General features: G+C 41.8%; 1 non-coding gene across 1 annotated transcript; it reads left to right on the plus strand.

The window, feature by feature from the left end:
- The first annotated feature begins 2,462 nt into the window (after positions 1-2,462).
- Positions 2,463-2,556, plus strand: trnai-uau (transfer RNA isoleucine (anticodon UAU)). The gene is made up of 2 exons: positions 2,463-2,500; positions 2,521-2,556. It is a non-coding gene; the product is annotated as a tRNA-Ile (tRNA).
- Positions 2,557-20,807: the final 18,251 nt, after the last annotated feature.

Here is a 20,807-nt window from a genome sequence, read left to right on the forward strand (position 1 = left end):
CTCAATCACAACCCCCTGTCTGTCACCTTCTTTCTGTGACATGCACATAACTGTCTTCCCCTGCCTATCTATCTCTCTGTCACCCTTACCAGGCGTAAGATTTTGAAGGAGATCTTCTAGGCAAGAGTTGGGACAATAGCGCAAATCTCCGACCGCAATGACCCTTCTCTCGGAGATGCGTTGGATCTGTCAAAAGCCATTTTGACTGTCCCAGTTCCAGTTTTCGGCGCACGCACATCGCGCTCTGAGAAGCGCACTTGAGGGGCTTCGACGGGTGCGTGCTGACATCATACTTGCCCTTAGCCACCGCAATTGTTGGAAGTTTGGCAGACTCTCTGTTGCCATGTATTTGCCTCAGTCTGAAACAGAACGTGACAAGTTGTCAAGGGCGATAGCAATAATTATTCATCTTTCACAGAATGTTATGTAATTAATTTAATAAGCTTCATTTTAATTTAATAAATCCCGGAATATGCATCGAACCTGTGCCGACGAGGAGAGAGCGCTGCATCCTAACCACTAGGTGGCGGTCACAGGAGTGAGTAAACGTTGATGTCGTGAACTCGTGAACCAGTCAGACGGCCTCTGTGAGAATATTTAAAGGGAGAATGTTCAAAGTAAACTAGTCGCAACAGCAATGAACTGCAATTAAAAAAAACAGCCAAAACCTGTCTTTTTCCCCGGCAGACATGGCGGAAATTAAACGTTGGAAGTTAACCGTTTTGAAGATTGAATGTCTTTTGGAACTGGCTCGTTTTATTAATTGTAAAACATATGATTTATCTTAAAGACTTGGATATTTCATTGCAGTCCTCTGCTATTGCGACTTTACCAGAACAACAAAAACAATTTAGCTCCCAGATTAATGCGTGGTAGCCGGATTGGTTTCAATACCCACAAACTGGCGCTTGGGGATTACAATGTCGGAACGTATCTGGATTCCTTTGTTGATGCTTCATGTCAATGACATTTAATCACAACTCCGTCATCAGAAATATTTCCAGAGATGCTGCCTGACTGGCTGAGTATATCCAACATTTCCTGATTTCATTTCAGGCTTACAGGATTCGCATTACTTTGCTTTTGAAACTAAAAAGGAAGATAAGTTGACGTCATTGGCGATTCGAAAGTCAGTACCTTTCTGCAACGATAAACGTGAGTCATGCGTGGTGTGTATCCTCCCTTCTGCCAGGTAAAGAACATCACTGAGTGGTTGCAGAACATTTTGAGGGGCGAAGGGGAGCAGCATAAGCCGTGATCTATGTGCTAACCAATGACATAAGGAAACAAGGGGATGAGTTCCTTCAATCAGAGTTTCAGGTCCAATTGAGGAAATTAATGAGCAGGACCACAAAGGTATTCTATGGATTATTCCCAGTGCCCCGCGCTATTGAGTTTAGAAATAGCGACGTATGTCTGGATAAATGGTGCACGAGTTTGGGCTACAGAATTCGGGGCATTGGGACCAGTTCTGGCGCAGGAGGGACCTGTTACAGTAGATCGGGTAGTACATCAATCGAGCTTGGACCAATGTCCTCGCGGGAAGTTTAACAACTGGGGCGGGTGACCGTTGAACTAATTTGGCAGTGGATTTGTGTACCAGGATGAAACATCTGTAGATGTTGTAATTATGCCTTTATACACAAGTCCAGATGATTATTATATATCAACTATAGCAGTGAACGTGGCCTCAGACAGCGCATTTCAGCCCATCCTTGGGAAACGATATACCACGGCACAGCCAAACCTTCTCCGACACCGAGCACAAGCAGAGGAAATACAGGCACAGTAAAATTTGTTGAGGACCGTAGAGAGTAAAATGTTCTTTGATCAGTGATAGCTCTAAATATATTTTGGTGTCTCTGTGTTAAGTTGCAATATGTTCTGTGGGATATAAATATATTTTGTATATCTGTGTTCGTGTTTATGTATTTGAATGCAACAAAGTTATTTATAATAGTATTGTGGAGCATCTATGTTTGTTATAAATGTATTTTCTGTGTATAACTTTGTATCTATGCTAATTGTAAACACCTCGCAAATAAACGTAAATACAATTATAAGCACAGAGATACTTAGAGATAAATTCATAACGGAAACAGACATAAAAACAAATAGATTTATAATAACACATATATGAACACATAAGTTGATTATCAATGTACCACACAATTTAATTTACAACTCACAGATAGATGCACAAATATATTTATAAAGATCCCTCACAGACATCCAAATTCATTACAAATAACAAAACATTACACAAATAATAAAACACGTCTATGGTGAAAATCTATGGAGTCTCAATAACTGAAGGCTTCTTGCAGAGATCCGGCATCGACACGATGGGATGAAAAGCTTCCTTCTGTGTTGAATGATTCGATGATTCATTGTCTTCCTCCTTGTTAGACAGGTGGAACAGGCAGCTGTATGATGGGAGCACAAAGACCACAGGACATGCAGCTCTAGTGGCGCAATCGGTTAGCGCGCGGTACTTATATGACAGTACAGGCTTGGGAAATGCCGAGGTTGTGAGTTCGAGCCTCACCTGGAGCAGCCGATGCTTTTGCATGTTATGTTTGCACTTTTCAGAATCTGAGGCCGTTTTCTGTTCATCCATCTCTATTGTCGATTCCGCCATTTACCACGGTGCTGTCTGTCTCGCTGTCTCGCTGCGGTTATTCCTGTGTCAATCTGTGGGTTATTTCTGATTGAATAACCGTGCCTGTTCCCCACATGAAATAAATGAGGGGATCAAACAATTCCTTATCTGGCACTAGGGAGCGAATGAACCAAAATTTATAAGACGATATAGTTTATTGTAAATATAACATTCCCTCTTGAGTGATATAGGTTCAATTCTGTACAAAATCAAACAATGATCACAACTTGTTTCCAATAAGCCACCATTTACTGTATTGTCGCAAGCGCTACCATTGTAGCTCAAGGAGATTCATAATTAATAAGCGTAGAAATCAAGCAATGAAACGGTAGAGATGGTTCTGAGAATGTGGAATGCCCTCGCCCAGACCAACATTTAAAACAAGGTTTAAAAAGTGGCAGCGTGCAGGAGGAAGGGAAGAGAGGAAAGTGAGCCACAGAAAAGCCACGGGAGTTTCGGAAGCTCAGGGCGTTTTTCTCTGACCACAGCATAGTTGCGCATGGCACGGATATTGTTGCTGTTAAATATGAATAAAATGCCACGTTTGTTTGCAGCTGTTTCTGTTTCTGTCCCTTTTACCTAATTCTTAATTTCATTTGCCTGCAAAGATTCCATAAATCTTCGTATCCTTGCCGAACAAAAATCGATCAATGTGAAACTTGAAAATGTTAATTGCCCCAAACCTCGATAGATTTTTAGGGGAGGAATTATAAGACAGGTGGAATAGGCAGCTGTAACAAAAAGGGCCACTGAATATAAAGGGGCTGCTGGAGGGGTCAAAACTAAAAATCATTGTTTAAAAACTAGGATTAAAACACTCTACCTAAATGCACGCAGCATTCAAAATAAATTAAATTAGTAGACGGCACAAATCATTACAAATGGGTATGATTTGGTGGCCATTACAGAAACGTCGTTGCAGGGTGGCCAAGACTTAGAATTAAACATACTGGGATATCTGACGATTTGGAAAGTTGGACAAGAAGGGAAAGGAGGTCTGGGAGCTCTGTTAATAAAGGATGATGTCAGGTCAGTTGTGAGAGACGATATGGGCTCTAATGAACAAAATGTTGAATCATTGTGGGTGGAGATTAGAGATAGTAAGGGGAAAAAGTCACTGGTGGGCGAAGTTTATTGGCTCCCAAATAATAACTTCACGGTGGGGCGGGCAATAATCAATGGAATAATGGAGGCATGCGAAAAAGGAACGGCAGTCGTCATGGGCGATTTGAACCTACATATCGATTGGTCAACTCAAATCGCAAGGGGTAGCCTGGAAAAGGAAGTCATAGAATGCATAAGGGATTGTTTCTTAGAACAATATATAACCTAAACTACAAGGGATAAAGCTATCTTAGATCTGGTCCTGTGTAATGAGACAGGAAAAATAAACGATCTCAAAGTAAAAGATAATTTCGGAATGTGTGATCACAGTATGATTGAATTTGTAATACAGATTGAGGGTGAGGAGGTTGTGTCAGAAACGAGTGCACTATGATTAAACAAAGGGGACTACAGTGGGATGAGGGCAGAGTTGGCTAAAGTAGATTGGAAACACAGACTAAACGGTGGCACAAATGAGGAACAGTGGAGGACTTTTAAGGAGCTCTTTCATAGTGCGCAACAAAAATATATTCCAGTGAAAAAGAAGGGCGGTAAGAGAAGGGATAACCAGCCGTGGATAACCAAGGAAATAAAGGACAGTATCAAATCAAAGATTAATGCGTATAAGGTGGCCAAGGTTAGTTGGAAACTAGAGGATTGGGAACATTTTAAACAAAAGCAAAGAATGACTAAAAAAGCAATAAAGAAAGGAAAAATAGATTACGAAGGTAAACTTGCGCAAAACATAAAAACAGATAGTAAAAGCTTTTACAGATATATAAAACGGAAAAGAGTGACTAAAGTAAATGTTGGTCCCTTAGAAGATGAGAAGGGGTATTTAGTAATGGGTGATGCGGAAATGGCTGAGACCTTAAAATTATTTTGCTTCGGTCTTCACAGTGGAAGACGCAAAAACCCTGCCAAAATTTGCTGGTCACAGGAATGTGGGAAGGGAGGACATTGAGACAATCACTATCACTAGGGGGGTAGTGCTGGACAGGCTAATGGGACTCAAGGTAGACAAGTCCCCTGGTCCTGATGAAATGCATCCCAGAGTATTAAAAGTGATGGCGGAAGTTATAGCAGATGCATTCGTTATAATCTACCAAAATTCTCTGGACTCTGGGAGGTACCAGCGGATTGGAAAGCAGCTAATGTAACGCCTCTGTTTAAAAAAGGCGGCAGACAAAAGGCAGGTAACTACAGGCCGGTTAGTTTAACATCTGTAGTGGGGAAAATGCTTGAAACTATCATTAAGGAAGAAATAGCGGGACATCTAGATGGGAATAGTGCACCCAAGCTCACGCAGCATGGATTCATGAAAGGGAAATCATGTTTAACTAATTTACTGGAATTCTTTGAGGATATAACGACCATGGTGGATAGAGGTGTACCGATGGATGTGGTGTATCTAGATTTACAAAAGGCATTCGATAAGGTGCCACATAAAAAATTACTGCAGATGATAGAGGTACACGGAGTCAGAGGAAATGTATCAGCATGGATAGAGAATTGGCTGGCGAACAGAAAACAGAGAGTCGGGATAAATGTGTCCTTTTCGGGTTGGAAATCGGTGGTTAGCGGTGTGCCACAGGGATCAGTGCTGGGACCACAACTGTTTACAATATACATAGATGACCTGGAAGAGGGGACAGAGTGTAGTGTAACAAAATATGCAGATGACACAAAGATTAGTGGGAAAGCGGGTTGTGTAGAGGATACAGAGAGGCTGCAAGGAGATTTGGATAGGTTAAGCGAATGGGCTAAGGTTTGGCAGATGGAATACTATGTCGGAAAGTGTGAGGTCATGCACCTTGGGAAAAAAAACAGTAAAAGGGAATATTATTTGAATGGGGAGAAATTACAACATGCTGAGGTGCAGAGGGACCTGGGGGTCCTTGTGCATGAATCCCAAAAAGTTAGTTTGCAGATGCAGCAGGTAATCTGGAAGGCGAATGGAATGTTGACCTTCATTGCGAGAGGGATGGAGTACAAAAGCTGGGAGGTATTGCATCTATATAGGGTATTGGTAAGGCCGCACATGGAGTACTGAGTACAGTTTTGGTCACCTTACTGAAAAAAGGATATACTGGCTTTTGAGGGGGTACAGAGACGTTTCACTAGGCTGATTCCTCAGATGAGGGGGTTACCATATGATGATAGATTGAGTAGACTGGGTCTTGACTCGTTGGAGTTCAGAAGGCTGAGGGGTGATATTTTGGAAACATTTACAATTATGAAAGGGATAGACAAGTAAGAGGCAGAGACGTTGTTTCCACTAGGGGAGACTAGAACTAGGGGGCACAGTTTCAAAATACGGGGGAGCCAATTTAAAACCGAGTTGAGAAGGAATTTCTTCTCCCAGAGGGTTGTGAATTTGTGGAATTCTCTGCCCAAGGAAGCAGTTGAGGCTAGCTCATTGAATGTATTCAAGTCACAGATAGATAGATTTTTAACCAATAAGGGAATTCAGGGTTACGGGGAGAGGGCGGGTAAATGGAGCTGAGTCCACGGCAGATCAGCCATGATCATATTGAATGGCGGAGCAGGCTTGACGGACTGGATGGCCTACTCCTGTTCCTAATTCTTATGTTCTTATGTATGATGGGAGCATTAATACCACACAGCATTCGCATCCAATTCCAGCGACGGAATCGGATAGACGCCGTACTTATATGACAGTGTAAGCCCCCAGAAAGGCCGAGGTTGTGAGCTCGAGCCTCACCTAATACAGCTGATGGCTTTGCTTGTGACATTTCGACAGTATTCAAATATACAATTGATGTACTCCGAAACGTTACCTATATATTCACTCTTTTATTCCAGCAGACAATATTGCAATGGAGGATGAAAATTGTACATACATGTGAGATGGAGTGGAGGAGTTTTGACATTTAATCAATAACTCTGATGTAAATAATAATGTACCGGAAACACACTCGATTACAAAGAGAAGATATGTAAACACATTGGTTATCTCTACATAATTCCTGCACGACATTCAACAGACACAAGGATTTTCCTGAACATTTCACTAAAACTGTTGTGCTCCGTGTTGCAATGGCTCGTGCATTGGACTTCTCGCTGATTCTGCTCTCAAGAAATATTCAAACTTGTCGATTCGAGTCCCATAAAAGTCCAATTGTAAATTAATAGAATGATTACCGCACAGCAGGAGGCCATTCGTCCCATCCAGAGCGTGCCAGCTCTCAGCTAGTCCCACTCCCCCGCCATTTCCCCATAGCCCTACAGGACAGGGTTGGCTGGATCCGAGGCTGGAAATTAAACGTTTGCAGCAAACCGCAACTGCCTGTGATAGCCGGAAGTTTTATTGTTTTGGGCCTCAAATCTACTCAGGTTTACCTGCTCGCTGCTACAATGTTTAAAGCTCCATTCAGTGCTTGAATAATAGGAGCTGTAGCTGCCGGGCTGCCTTTATCTCTGTCAGAGCGTGAGCTCCGCCAGGGAGGGAGGCACGTTTAAACTGTCGCCCAATTATCTTTTATGGTTTTACAAAATTTGAAGAAAGCAAAAGGCTTTCCCCTCAAGCTGCAATCATCTTTTTTGTTATTGTCTTCGCATGCATCTTTCTAACTCTCCCGATCTCTGCCTCTTGTATTTCTTTGGTTTTCACTGATTGACTTCTCAGGTTTAAATGGACGGCCTGGGTTGATCTAACCTGCAACAAGGACAGCAATGGGCAAAGTAATACGTGGACTATAGGACAGCAATGTTGTAAATTCGGGGCAAATATCTTCATAGATATGTTCCTTCACGCTCGCAGTCAAATAAAGCAGCACCGATTACAGTTGTCTTAAGGTAAGTGTACCTTATGTGGATGCCGACACAGACGACAATATAGAGCTATTAATGCTGTAAAATGTTATCTGATAATACAGGTCACATATTCAAAACTAGTTATGTAAAGACATTCTAATATTGTTGACGTGGAATCGCAGCAATGCTCGCACGGCAATTGGATGCCTCTGCCCAGTTGGAAAGCTGTCTGAGCAATGCAGAACAATGAATTTCTGCTGAGCAGACCATGAGCCTACTTCTTGAAAATGGTTCTCCGGTCCCGCTAAGAGGGGATTAAGTACCATGAGAGTTCGATAGGACTGTGCCCACTTGTATAGCAGGACGTGTAGTGGGTATTTTCCCTTCCTTAAAGAACAGTAATGACTCAGTTGCAGAATTTGCTCGCACCACTCGCAATTCGGCCCAAGGATGAGCCGAGCCGATCACATGGAGTTAATACAATTCCTCCAGTCAGTAAATTCAGTTGGGATATCAAGAAAAAATAAGAAATCGCCGTGACTTATTCAGTGAGCGCGAAGCATAATGGATAAGATGGTTATTTACGGTATGTACCATAATGTTATCAGGAAATTGCAGTTTTGAGGAGATTTGGATTCAAAGCCTAATTTATGTAAGATTCAGTCAAATGCTTGGAAGATTTATCAGCAACAAACGCTTAACAAAGAAAATGAGCACAATCCATTAGCAGTCCATTGCCTTAACCTCTCGTCTGCCAACTAGCACAACTCAGCTATTCCATTTCAGGATTTTTGCATCCGTATAGAAATACGCAGCAAAAAGTCCCCATCACGTCGTGTCCTGCCCGTGCAACCAGATCGACAATGTTGAAATTGTACAATCAGCTTCTGTAAGCAAACGGCCTTCAGTTGCTACAGGATGGCTGTGAAATGTCTACTCAAATGATGAGGTGCAGGCCCCTTTTAGTTAGACCTGGCAGCCTGGCCACGCCGGTTTCAAATCCGACCAATGCAGAACGCTCGACAGTTAGACGACATTAGGCGTACTGTGTGCAATTCTGGTCGCTATATTATAAAATAAACTAGTGGGGCACTGGATAGGGTGCAGAGAAGTTAGTACTCTATCAGGAAAGAATCGACAGGCTCAATTTATTTTTTCGTGAAATGGGAAGTTTGAGGGATTACCTAATCGAGCTCTTTAATATCTTGAAAGATTTTGATAGAGTTGATATAGTGTTTCCACTTCTGGAGAAAGTATTACTAGAGACCATCAATATAAGATAAATCAGCAACAAATCAAATTGGGAATTAAGAATAATCTTCTTTACGCAGAGTGTGGTAAGGATGTAGAACTCACTACCACCAGAGAAGTTGAATCAAATATTATAGATGCATGTAAGGAGCGGTTAGATAAAAATATGAGGGAGAACTAAATGGAGGGCTATGCTGATAGTGCTGGATGCGGAAAGAGGGGACGATGCTCCAGTTGACCACAAACGTCGATATTGACAGCTTGGGCCAAATAGCCTGTTTTTGCTTTGAATATCCTATGTAATGGTATGATGTCGACACCATGGTTCCAATTCAAAAGCCAACTTCTCACAACTTTCAGACCTAGAGGAAATAACACTGATTAGTATTCCTGGTTAGGGTGTTTCAAAAAGATGTCAAGATTGATGCTCCTTAAAGCCTACCTCGTTGACCAAGCTTTGGGGCATCTGTCGTAAATTCTCTTTTATGTGGTTCGGTTCAGCGTTGTTTGATTTGTCTTAAGCTTTCGTGGAGCGCCCTGTGAAGTCTTACTCTGTTAAAGGCGCTACATAAATGAAAGTTGTTGTTATTGTAATATTTACATTGTATCCCTGTTTCAGGTTTCACAGAAAACGTGCTGGTTGAGAAGGCATTCGGCATACCTTCCTTTATTAGCCGAGATATATAGTACAAGAGCAGTGAAGTTATGCTTGAGCTATATAAAACATTATTTGGGCCACAGCTAGATTACTGCGTACACATCATTTCAGGAAAGATGTAATTGCGCTAGAGAGGGTGCAAAAGAGATTTACGAGGATGTTGCCTGGACTGGAGAATTTTGGATATGAGTAATGATTCGATAGGCTGTTTTTTTTTTCATTGGAGCATAGGAAACTGAGGGGAAACAAAATTATGAGGGGCCTGGAGAGAGTGGATAGGAAGGGCCTATTTTTCTGAGCAGAATGGTAAACAACCAGGGGACATAGAATTAAAGTAATTGGTAGCAAGTTTAGAGGTGATTTGACGGGTAATGTTTTCACCTGGAGCAAGTTGGTAGTCTGGAACTAACTGCCTGAAAGGGTGGCAGAAGCAGAAACCCTCACCGCAGTTAAAACACGCTTGGTTATGCACTTGAAGTGCAATAACCTACAGGGCTATGGACCAAAAGCTGGAACATGGGATTCCGCTGGATAGCTTTTTGTTGGCCGGCGTTGAACGAATGGGCTGTAATATCCTTCTTCCGTGCTGTAAATAACTATGATTCTATGATTCAGTTCTAAGCGAGTATCAAACTACAGATAAGCCGGAGGTGGAGACTTTATGGTAAAATTAAGAAATAGGAAAGGATTTAAGACAATAGTGGGAGTTGTGTATAGGCCCCCTAGTCACAGCTGTGAAGTACTAGAATATATAAAATTAGAGATTAGACAAGCGTGCAGTAAAGACAGTGTGGTTTTAATAGGGGATTTAAATGTTCATATATATTGGGATAATCGGACTAACACCTGTCAGAAAGATTGTGTATTTCTTGAGTGTGTCCGGGATAGTTCTGCAACAATATGTTCCAGAACGAACAAGGGACATGCCAATTTACATTTAGTAATGAGTAACGAGCCGGGTTTATTCAACAGCGTAAGCGTAAGTGAACATGTATTTAATAGCGATCAAAACATGATCGACTTCAACGTAACGTTTGACAGGGAGAATCGCGAAACAGCTACTAAAGTTCCAGATTTCGGTAAGACCGAATTCAAGGGGCTGAGACAGAGACTGTCCACAACAAACTGGGAAAATATGTTAATGGGTAATACGATAGGAGGTATTAAAAATAATTAAATGTGATACAGAATCAGTGTATACACCTGGGGGCCAAAAACAACAGGCATGGGCGACGAAAGAGTTCAGGGACCACGTTAAACTAAAATTAAAAGCATACACAAATGCAAAAAATAGCACAGATCCTGGTGAATGGGAAAGTTACAAAGAAGAGCAAATAGACACAAAGCAGATAGTAAGTGGCACAAAGAGGGAGTAAGAAAATAACCGACTGGTGAAATGAACAGACACATAGCAGATGTAAGTTAACGCAGAGCATTGTGAAGTGATACATTTTGGTAGGATGAGGAGAGGCAATATGAAATAATGATACTATTTTAACGGGGCCAGATTTATACATGAACATTTAAATCCCCTATTAAGCATCCGCCTCTGGAGATCAATGATCCCGAAACCGGTCAGAATGCTCTCCCTGTATTGTATAAACCAGCTCCAAATCGTACAATTTTAAAGAGGGGGCAGGATCTGGAAGACATGAGGACTTTTCCTTTGTGAATAGACGAATAAGGTATAAAAACAAGGAAATTATGCAAAACAATTATGAGCCTTTAGCTGCAATATTGCGTTCAGTTCGTGACAACACGCTTTAGGGAAGAAGTCAAGCCTTTGGCAGAATAGATTTACTAGAATACTGCCAGAGCTGGGGACCTCATTTATACGAAGAGACTGGTGAAGCTGGGATTTCACTCCTTAGAATAGAAAATCGAACCCATGATCTTCGGTTTACAGGACCGACGTCTTACCACTTGGCCACCGCGCCTTGATAAGCTATGTGACTTGCGTTGAATTGCTACAGAATCCCACATCATTTCAATTCCGTTGTCTAAGCACAGACGCATATACAAAAAAATAAAGTGGGATAGTGGAACGGGCAAATGACCAGCGTCATTTATATGAAACTATCATAAAACATTTCATAAAATCATACATTACCAATGGAGAATACTTGGTCCATCGTACTCTTGAACGAGCTATCCCATTAGACCCAGCTCTTTCCACAACGCCCTGCAAAATGTGCTTCTTCAAGCATTGATCCAATTCCATTTTGAAGGTTACAATTGAATCTGCAGTGCTACGGGGAAATGACGGGGTGAGACTGGCCGAGGGTCAGCACGGGCTCGACGGGCTGAATTGTCTTCTTCCGTGCTGTAACAATTCTAAGAATCGATGACTCTATGATTCACCACCCTTTCAGGCAGTGCTTTACAGATCACAACAACTCACAGTTTCAAAACAAACAATTCTCCTCCACTTCCATTTGTTTCCTCTGTTGTTGTGGATGTTCCCAGGACTGGATAGTTTTGGTTATGGGGAAAGATTGGGGTTGTTTTTTTTCGAACAGATGAGGATAAGTGGTGACATAATTGACGTGTATAACATTTGCGGGGCCGAGATAGTGTGCAGAAGAAACACCTATACCACTGAGCAGAGAGGTCAATAAACAAGGGGCATAGATTTAAAGTAATTGGTAAAAGGATTACACGAGAGTCGAGGATAAATTTTTTCGCCCAGAATGAATTTGGGTCTGGAGCTCACTGACTGAAAGTTGGTGGAGACACAATCCCTCATCACATTTAAGCAGTACTTGTATATGGATTGAATGACCACAATCTGCAACGCTACATATCAAGAGCTGGGAAGTGCGATAGGCTTGATAGCTATTTCGATTGGCCGAGACAGGATGGGCCGAATGACCCCCTTCCCTGATGCAAACTTCTCCGATTCTATGATTTTATGAGGTGGGGAATGCTATTTTGCTTCCTACTCATATCTGTATCGATGGGATCTTGCTGCGTGGTAATTGGCGTCCGTATTGCCCTACAGCACATCCAGTGACTACACTTCAAGAAGTACTTCATTTTCTGTAAAACACGTTTGAATAAAATATTAATTCAGTGGATGTGGGCGTAGCTAGGAAGGCTGACATTTATTGCCCAACCCTAATTGCGTTTAAGAAGGTACTGATGTACAAACTTCGCGAACCACTGCCATACTTGGATATCCACTTAATGGCTATGGTCCAAGAGCTCGAAATTGGATTTGGCAGGATAATGCTTTGTCCACCAGCAAGGACGCGATGGGCTAAATGGTTTCCTTCTGTGCTGTAAATTTCTATGGCTCTGTGGTTCAGTCACTGAGATGATGGTACTGCCAATGTGCTGTTGTCGAAGGAGTTCCAAGATGTTCACCCCGCACAATAATGGAAAGGCGATATAATTCATGCTTCGTTATCTGCGGAGTTGATACTCGAGTTGGAAAAATCAATCTTTAGCGATCATGCCCACTTCTGACATGATGATGGAGGGCAGGTCAGTGATGAAGCAGGTGATGATGATATCCTGCAGCGATATCCTGGGCTGAGATGATTGGCGTCGAAAATCCACAACCACCTTCTTTTAGGCTAGGTATGTCTCCAGCAGTGAAGATTAACCACGCAATGACTTCAACGTTAGAAGCCTCCTTGATGAAACATTCGGCCAAATACTGCTTTGATGTCAAGGCCAATCACTCTCGCCTCATTTTGGAATTAATCACTTTTGGCATTATTTGGACCAAGGCTGTAATGATGTCTCGAGGCTGGTGGTACTGTCGGAACTCAAACTGAGCAACGGCGGGCAATTCGGTCATTCTATGTTCGTGAAAGATGCTATGGGAATGCAAGCTCATGCTGTTACTGTCTGAAAACAGCGCACAGTTGCATGATGTATATTTGTAGGATCAGATGGGTCATCTGCCTGAAATCTTACTCCTACCTTCCTCTTCCGACATACTCTACCAGGGCTTCAAACCATGGCACGTTTTAAAATATCAGTGTTAAAAACATTGTATCATTCTATATTTCTTAAAGATTAAGACACAACTGGCAGCGAGATATCCAGTTTGCCGATGATGCAAATATTGGTGATATAGTAATTAGTGCAGATGTTAGCGTATACTTAGAAAGATATATTGATAGATTAAATGAAAGGACGATTCAGTGGCAGATAGATTCCAAACAGGTAATTGTGTGGTCATCCATTTTAGTTCACAAATATAAATCCGAGGACGAATTAAATGGAGCACAGCTTGGAGGGATGGAGTTCCAAAGTGGTTTGCAGTCCCAGTGCGCATACCACTAAAATGCAGTTGCAAGTTACAAATATATTCAAAACAACTAATGGCGTGTTAGGCTTTATAACTATGGGATAGACTATAAAGCCATGGAAGTTTTTCTTCAACTGTACAGAGATGTAGTTAGGCTATATCTGGAGTACTCTAAATTATAGAATATAATCGATTCATAGATGTATACAGCACGGAAGGAGATAATTTCGGCCCATCCTGTCCGTGCCACGGTTATCCAGCCTAATACCACTTTCCAGCTCTAGGTCCATAACTCTGCACGTTACGGCCATTCAGGTGCACATCCAAATACGTTTTAAATGTGCTAAAGTTTTCTGCCTCTACCAATCTTTAAGGCAGTGCGTTTTAGACAACCACAACTATCTGCGTGTGGAAATTTCCCATCACATCTCCTGTAAACCTTCTCTAATTACTATGAATTTATGCCCGCTTGTTGTTAAGCACTCTGCTAAGGGCAATAAGCCGTTTCTACCCATTATATCTAGTCCCCTTATGGGCACGGCCCCTTGGTAACGATCGGCTGGATTGGAATGTGCACTGTTCATGCTCACCAGAATGTTACCAGGATGCCACGGGTTAAATTATGAGGAGAAATTACATAAACTAGGCCTGTACTCCCTGGAATATAGAAGGTTAAGTGTCGATTTGATTGAGATTTTTAAGATTTTGATACGAATTGATAAGATAGATAGAGATAAAGCTTTTTTCACCGTTCGTGGGAGAGTTTTCGACAAGAGGACATAATGATAAAATCAGAGGCAGGACATTCGACGGAGAAGTTAGGAAATCTTCTTCATGCAAAGGGTGAAGGATTTATCTTCTACAAAAGACAGGATATACTAGCTCAATTAAAAATGTTAATTTTAGATTGATAGTTTTTGCTAGACACAGGTAAAAATGATGTGGAGCCAATGTAGATGGATGGAGATAAGATAGAGCTCAGCCAAGAATTAACAGAATGGCGAATAGGCACCAGGAGCAATGGCCTAATCCTGTTCCTATGTTCAGTCAATTGGCAGAACACCTATTATAAATAAAAAAACGTTGTCTTGAAGGGTGAATTAAAGTATATTATTTGCAGAGATTATGGACCGCTTCCACGCTTTCATAACAAACAAGCATTACGTCTAATTCTCAAACCAGTTGTTTGAATATTTACCAGGAGCAGAGACACATCTGTTGAATTTTAATTCCAACGCATTAACATCTCGGCCATCCTGGTCATGGGCACGCTGCAGTGCAGTGCTTGGAAATTCGGCAAATCGCTTGCAGACTCAAAATGCAGTTTTCAGCGCAGAGCAACCTACACGTCTGCATACTCTGCAAACGTGGGAGGTTATATGCCTTGTTTTTAACTGTGGATGGTGAAAAGTTGAACCGCAAAAGCACAACAGTTAGGCAAATAAAGCAATGAACTGACCGTCTGGAACTAGAAAAGAAACCCCCTTGCTTTAACCCACAGAACATGTAATCTTCCCGTCAACACTGAACATCTTTGAATGAATAATGTTAAAATGCACGTCAACCACCCAGTATCAGCAAGCTCAGACTGAACCAGCACTTAAAGTGATAACGCTTAAGATATGGAGAAAACTGAAGTGGGGAGCGATGGAGAGAGTGACAGAGAGAAAGTGATATTTGGACAGATAAACAGATCCACAATGAGAAAAGCGTACAGAAATTGACTGCAACTGAGATAGACATAAAGCGAGACTGACACACGGAAAGAAAGTTAGATTCAGAGAGAAATAGAATAAATGATAGAGAGAGAAAAAGAGAACAAGCACATTAAATGTGAGAAAATACCTGACGGCAGGGCTGGGAATTAAATCCGTGAACTGAGGTTTACAGGTAAAAACACAAGCTCACTGAGAGAGAGGATTGTAGCATCCCATGAGACACTTTCCCCAGAGCCCTGCAAACTGTTCGCCATCAACTATTTACCCAATTCCCTTTTAGAGGTGGTCAACCCGCTGCTTAAGAGGTAGAGAGGTAGTGGGTGATCAGCAGACAGAATAGGAGGTCTAGGCAGGTAAGGCACGAGCCCCCGAGTCCATCTCGCTCGCCAACAGCGTGGAACCGATACAAATCCACGGCAACGAAGGTGGTTCAGCTGCACAGGGGAGGAGAGAGAAGAATGGAAGAGCTATAATGGTAGGGGTTTCAATAATCAGGGGAGCAGACAGGCGTTTCTGCAGCCGCAGACGTGACAGCAGAATAATATGTTGCCTTCCTGGAGGCAAGGATGTCACCGAGCGGCTGCAGGACATTCTGATGGAGGAGGGTGATCAGTCAGCGGTCTTTGTCCATATGTTCCCAATGACATAGGTAGAAAGAGGGGTGAAGTGCTGCAGGCAGAGTTTGCGGAGCTATGAGAGAGGTTAAAAAACAGGAGCTGAAAGGTAGTAATCTCCGGAATATTCCAGGTGCCACGAACGAGTGAGTACAGAAATAGGAGGATAGAGCACGTGGATGCATGGCTGGAGAAATGGTGCAGGAGGGAGTGCTTCAGTTTCCTGAGACATTTGGACTGCTTTTGGCGGAGTTGGTACCTGTACAAGCCAGACGGGTTGCCCCTCAACAGAGCCGGGACCAATAACCTCGAGTGGCGACGGGCTGGGAGGAGGCGGTGGTTCCTCGTGCTGTTGGGGAGGGTTTAAACTAGTTTGGCAGGGGGATGGGAACCTTAGAATAGATTCAATAGGGAGGGGAGTAGAGTTGGAATTAAAAAGCAAAAAGGTAGAAAGTTAGTTTGTAGGACAGAGGAAAGAAGTGTAAAAAAAAAATTTAAAAAGCTTTTTGTGTAAATGCACGTAGCATTCGTAACAAAACAGATGAGTTGACGGAACAAATAAATACAAATGAGTACGATCTGATAGTAATTACAGAGACGTGGTTGCAAGGTGACCAGGACTGGAAACGAATTATTCAAGGATATTTGACATTTCGGAAGGACAGTCAAAAAGGGAAAGTAGGTGGGATAACATTGTTAATAAAAGATGGGATTAGTGCGTTCGTGAGAAACGATATTGGCTCAGAGGGTCAAGAGGTTGAATCTTTTGGGTGGAGATAAGAAACAATAACGGGAAAAAGTCGCGGCTAGGCATAGTCTATAGGCCCCCAAACAGTGGTTGCACGTTTGGACGGAGTATAAATCAAGAAATATTAGAGGCTTGGAAAAAAGGAACGGCAATAATGATAGGGGCTTTTAACCTTCATATTTACTGGATAAACCTAATTGGCCTGGCTAGATTTGAGGAGGCGTTCATGGAGTGTATCCGGGAGACTTTATTTCTACAGGGAGCAGGCTATCTTAGATCTAGTTCTGTTTAATGAGACAGGATTAATAAATGATCTCATAGTAAAAGATCGTATTGGATTGAGTGACCACAATATGGTTGAATTTCAAATTCAGTTGGAGGAATAGAAATGTGTTTCTCCAACCAGTGTCCTAAGGTTAAATAAAGGAGACTACAAAGGTATGATGACAGAGGTGGATAAAGTTGACTGGGAAAGCAACATAAGGTGTGGGCGGTTGATGAGCAGTGGCAGACATTTAAGGAGATATTTTATAACACTGAACAAAAAATTACCCAATGAGAAGGAAAGGCTGTGAGAGAAGGGATAACCATCCGCATCTAACTAAGGAAATAACGGAGGGTATCATATTGAAATCAAAGGCATACAATGTGGCCAAGACTAGTGGGAGACGAGAGCAGCGCATTGGGATTGTTTTTAAGCCAGCAGAGAAAGATTAAAAACATTATTAAAGAGGGAAGATAGATTATGAAATTAAACTAACACGAAATATAAAAACAGATAATAAGAGTTTCTACAAATACATAAAAGGGAAAAGAGTTGCTCATGTGAATATTGGCCCCCTGGAGGATGACACTGTGGAATTAATAATGGAGAACAGGGAAATGGCAGAGACGTTGAACAAATATTTTGTATTGGTCTTTCAAGTAGATGACACTAATAAACAACCCAATAGTGGAAAATAAAGCGGGTATAGGCAGGGATGAATTAATACTATCACTATCACGAACGAAGTAGTACTAGTAAAATAATTGCCCTAAAGGCAGACAAGTCCCCTGGACCTGATGACTTACATCCTAGGGTCTTAAGAGAAGTGGTTGCAGAGGTAGTGGATGCATTCTGGAGCGGTCACAGTGGATTGGAAAACCGAAAATGTAATGCCCCTTAAATACGAGTCAAGCAAAAAGCAGGAAACTATAGAACAGTTAGCCTAACATCTGCCGTTGCGAAAATGCTGGAGTCCATTATTAAGGAAGCAGTAGCGGGACATTTGGAAAAGCATGATTCAATCAAGCAGAATCAGCATGGTTTTATGAAAAGGAAATCATGTTTAACAAATCTGCTGGAGTTTTTGAGGATGTAACGTGTGGATAAGGGGAAACCAATAGATGTGGTGTATTTGGATTTCCAGAAGGCATTAGATAATGTGCCACATAAGAGGTTACTGCACAAGATAACAGCTCACGGGGTTGGGACTAAAATATTGGCATGGAGAGAGGCTTTGCTAAATAACAGAAAACAGAGCGTCGGGATAAATGCGTAATTCTCTATTTAGCAAACATTGACTAGTGGGGTGACTCAGTTATCGGTGCTGGGTCCACAACTATTTACAATCTATTTTAATGAATTGCATGAAATGACCAAGTGTAAAGGAGCTAAGTTTGCTGATGATACAAAGATGGGTAGGATAGCAAATTCTGAGGAGGACACAAGAAATCTGCAAAGGGATATCGACAGGCTAAGTGTGTGGGCAACAGTTTGGCTGTTGCAATATAATGTGTGAAAATGTGACGATACCAACTGTGGCAGAAAGAATAGAAAAGCAAATTATAACTTAAATGGAGAAAAGTTGCAAAGTGCTGAAGTAGTGGGACACCTGGGGGTCCTTGTGCAAGAAACACAAAAATAAGTGTGCAGGTACAGCACTTAATCAGGAAGGCAAATGGAATATGCGTTTATTGCAAGTGAGATGCTTTATAAAGGCAGATTAGACCTGCTACAATTGTACCACGTATTAGTGAGGCCACACCTAGTGCAAGGCGTACAGTTTTAGTCTCCGTATTTAAGGAAGGATATACTTGGAGACTGTTCAGAGAGGGTTCACTAAGTTGAATTCGGAGATGGGGAGGGTTGACTTATGAAGATAGGTTCAGTAGGTTGGGACTATCCACACTGGAGTACAGAAGAATGAGAGGTAATCTTATCGAAACGTATAAGATAATGAGGACGCTCGACAAGGTGGATGCAGAGAGCATATTTGCACTCATACGGGAAACTAAAGCTAGTGGACATAGACTTAGAATCAGGGACCGCCAATTTATAAGAACATTAGAACATGTGAAAAATGAGCAGCAATAAGCCATACGGCCCCTCGAGTCTGCACCACCATTTAATACGATAATTGCTGATCGGATCATGGACTCAGGTCCACTTTCCTGCCTGCTCACCATAACTCCGTTAACCCTTATTAGTTCAGAAACTGTCTCTGACTTAAATTTATTCAATGTTCCGGCTCCCACAGCGCTCTGAGGCAGCCAAATCCACAGAAGTATAACCCTCTGAAAGAGGAAATTCCTCCTCATCTCAGTTTTAAATGGGCGGCCGCTTTTTCTAAGATGTTGCCCCCGAGTTCTCGTCTCCCCTATCAATGGAAACCTCCTCTTTGCATCCACCTTGTCAAGCCCCCTCATAAACTTATCCGTTTCGATAAGATCACCCCTCATTCTTCTGAATTACAATGAGTAATGGCTGAACCTTCTCAATCTTTCATCATAGATCAACCCCCTCATCTCCGAATGAACCTAGTGAACCTTCTCTGAATTCCGTCCAAAGCAAGTATCCTTTCATAAATATGGAAACCAAAACTATACATTGTATTTCAGGTGTCGCCTCACAATACCGATATAGCTGTAGCAAGACTTCCCTGCTGTTATACTCCATCTCCTTTGTAATAAACGCCATGATTCCATTGGCTTTCCTGATTATTTGCTGCAGCTGCATACTAACCTTTTGTGTTTCATACACAAGTACCCATAGTTCCCGCTGTATTGCAGCACGTTGCAATGTTTCTTCATTTAAATAATAGCTTGCTCTTTTCTGTCAAAGTTTATTTCTGTCAAATTGCATGACCTCACACTTTCCAACATTATACTCATACATTGCTTTTCATCACAACTTTTCATCGTCAGCAAACGTGGCTACGTTATACTCGGTCCATTCTTTCAAGTCGTTTATGCAGATTTAAAACTGAGATGAGAAGAAACGTATTTTCTATGGAATTCTCTCCCCCAGAGAGCCGTGGAGGCTGGGTCAATGAATATATAAAATCGGAGATAGACACATTTTTGAAAGATCAGGGAGTAAAAGGTTATGGGGAGCGGGCAGGGAAGTGGAGCTGAGTCCTTGCTTAGATTATCCATGATCTTATTCAATGGCGGAGCAGGCTCGAGGGGCCTAATACTCCTGCCCCTAATTCTTATGTTCTTATATACTTAAGAAAGTTCTGATCGCATCTGTGCCAACCAACTGTTCAGGTAATGCATTCTAAACCTGAACTAATTGGAGAATAATTAAATAATCTCCTCATCTCAACTCCGGTTCATTTGTCAAATAAATTGCTTATTTAAATCTGAGATTGATAGATTTTTACTGGATATTGGTAGGAATTGATTTGGAGTCAAAGCAGATAGATGAGTTTAAGTAATTTTCAAAAATTATCTCACTGAACGACTCGAGGGTTCAACGACTCCTGCTCTTATTTTCCATCAATCGGCAGAGCACCTCTTGTAAATGTAGGATCGCTTCCTGGAAATGTAAAATATAAATACAGAACCTTCCTTTCCAATGATTATAATATTTTAACAAGTTATCGTAATATGCACCATCCGCTAGTACTGGAGCTCAAACTAATGCCAACATTCGCACATTTGATGTAAAGTCCAAAACATATTACTCACTCAGCCTTCCTGACGATTGAAGCAAAAAATGCAATTTTCGACAATTTAGCAAATTCATTC

The sequence above is a fragment of the Pristiophorus japonicus genome, unplaced genomic scaffold, assembly GCF_044704955.1.
Source record: "Pristiophorus japonicus isolate sPriJap1 unplaced genomic scaffold, sPriJap1.hap1 HAP1_SCAFFOLD_29, whole genome shotgun sequence".
NCBI lineage: Eukaryota > Metazoa > Chordata > Chondrichthyes > Pristiophoridae > Pristiophorus > Pristiophorus japonicus.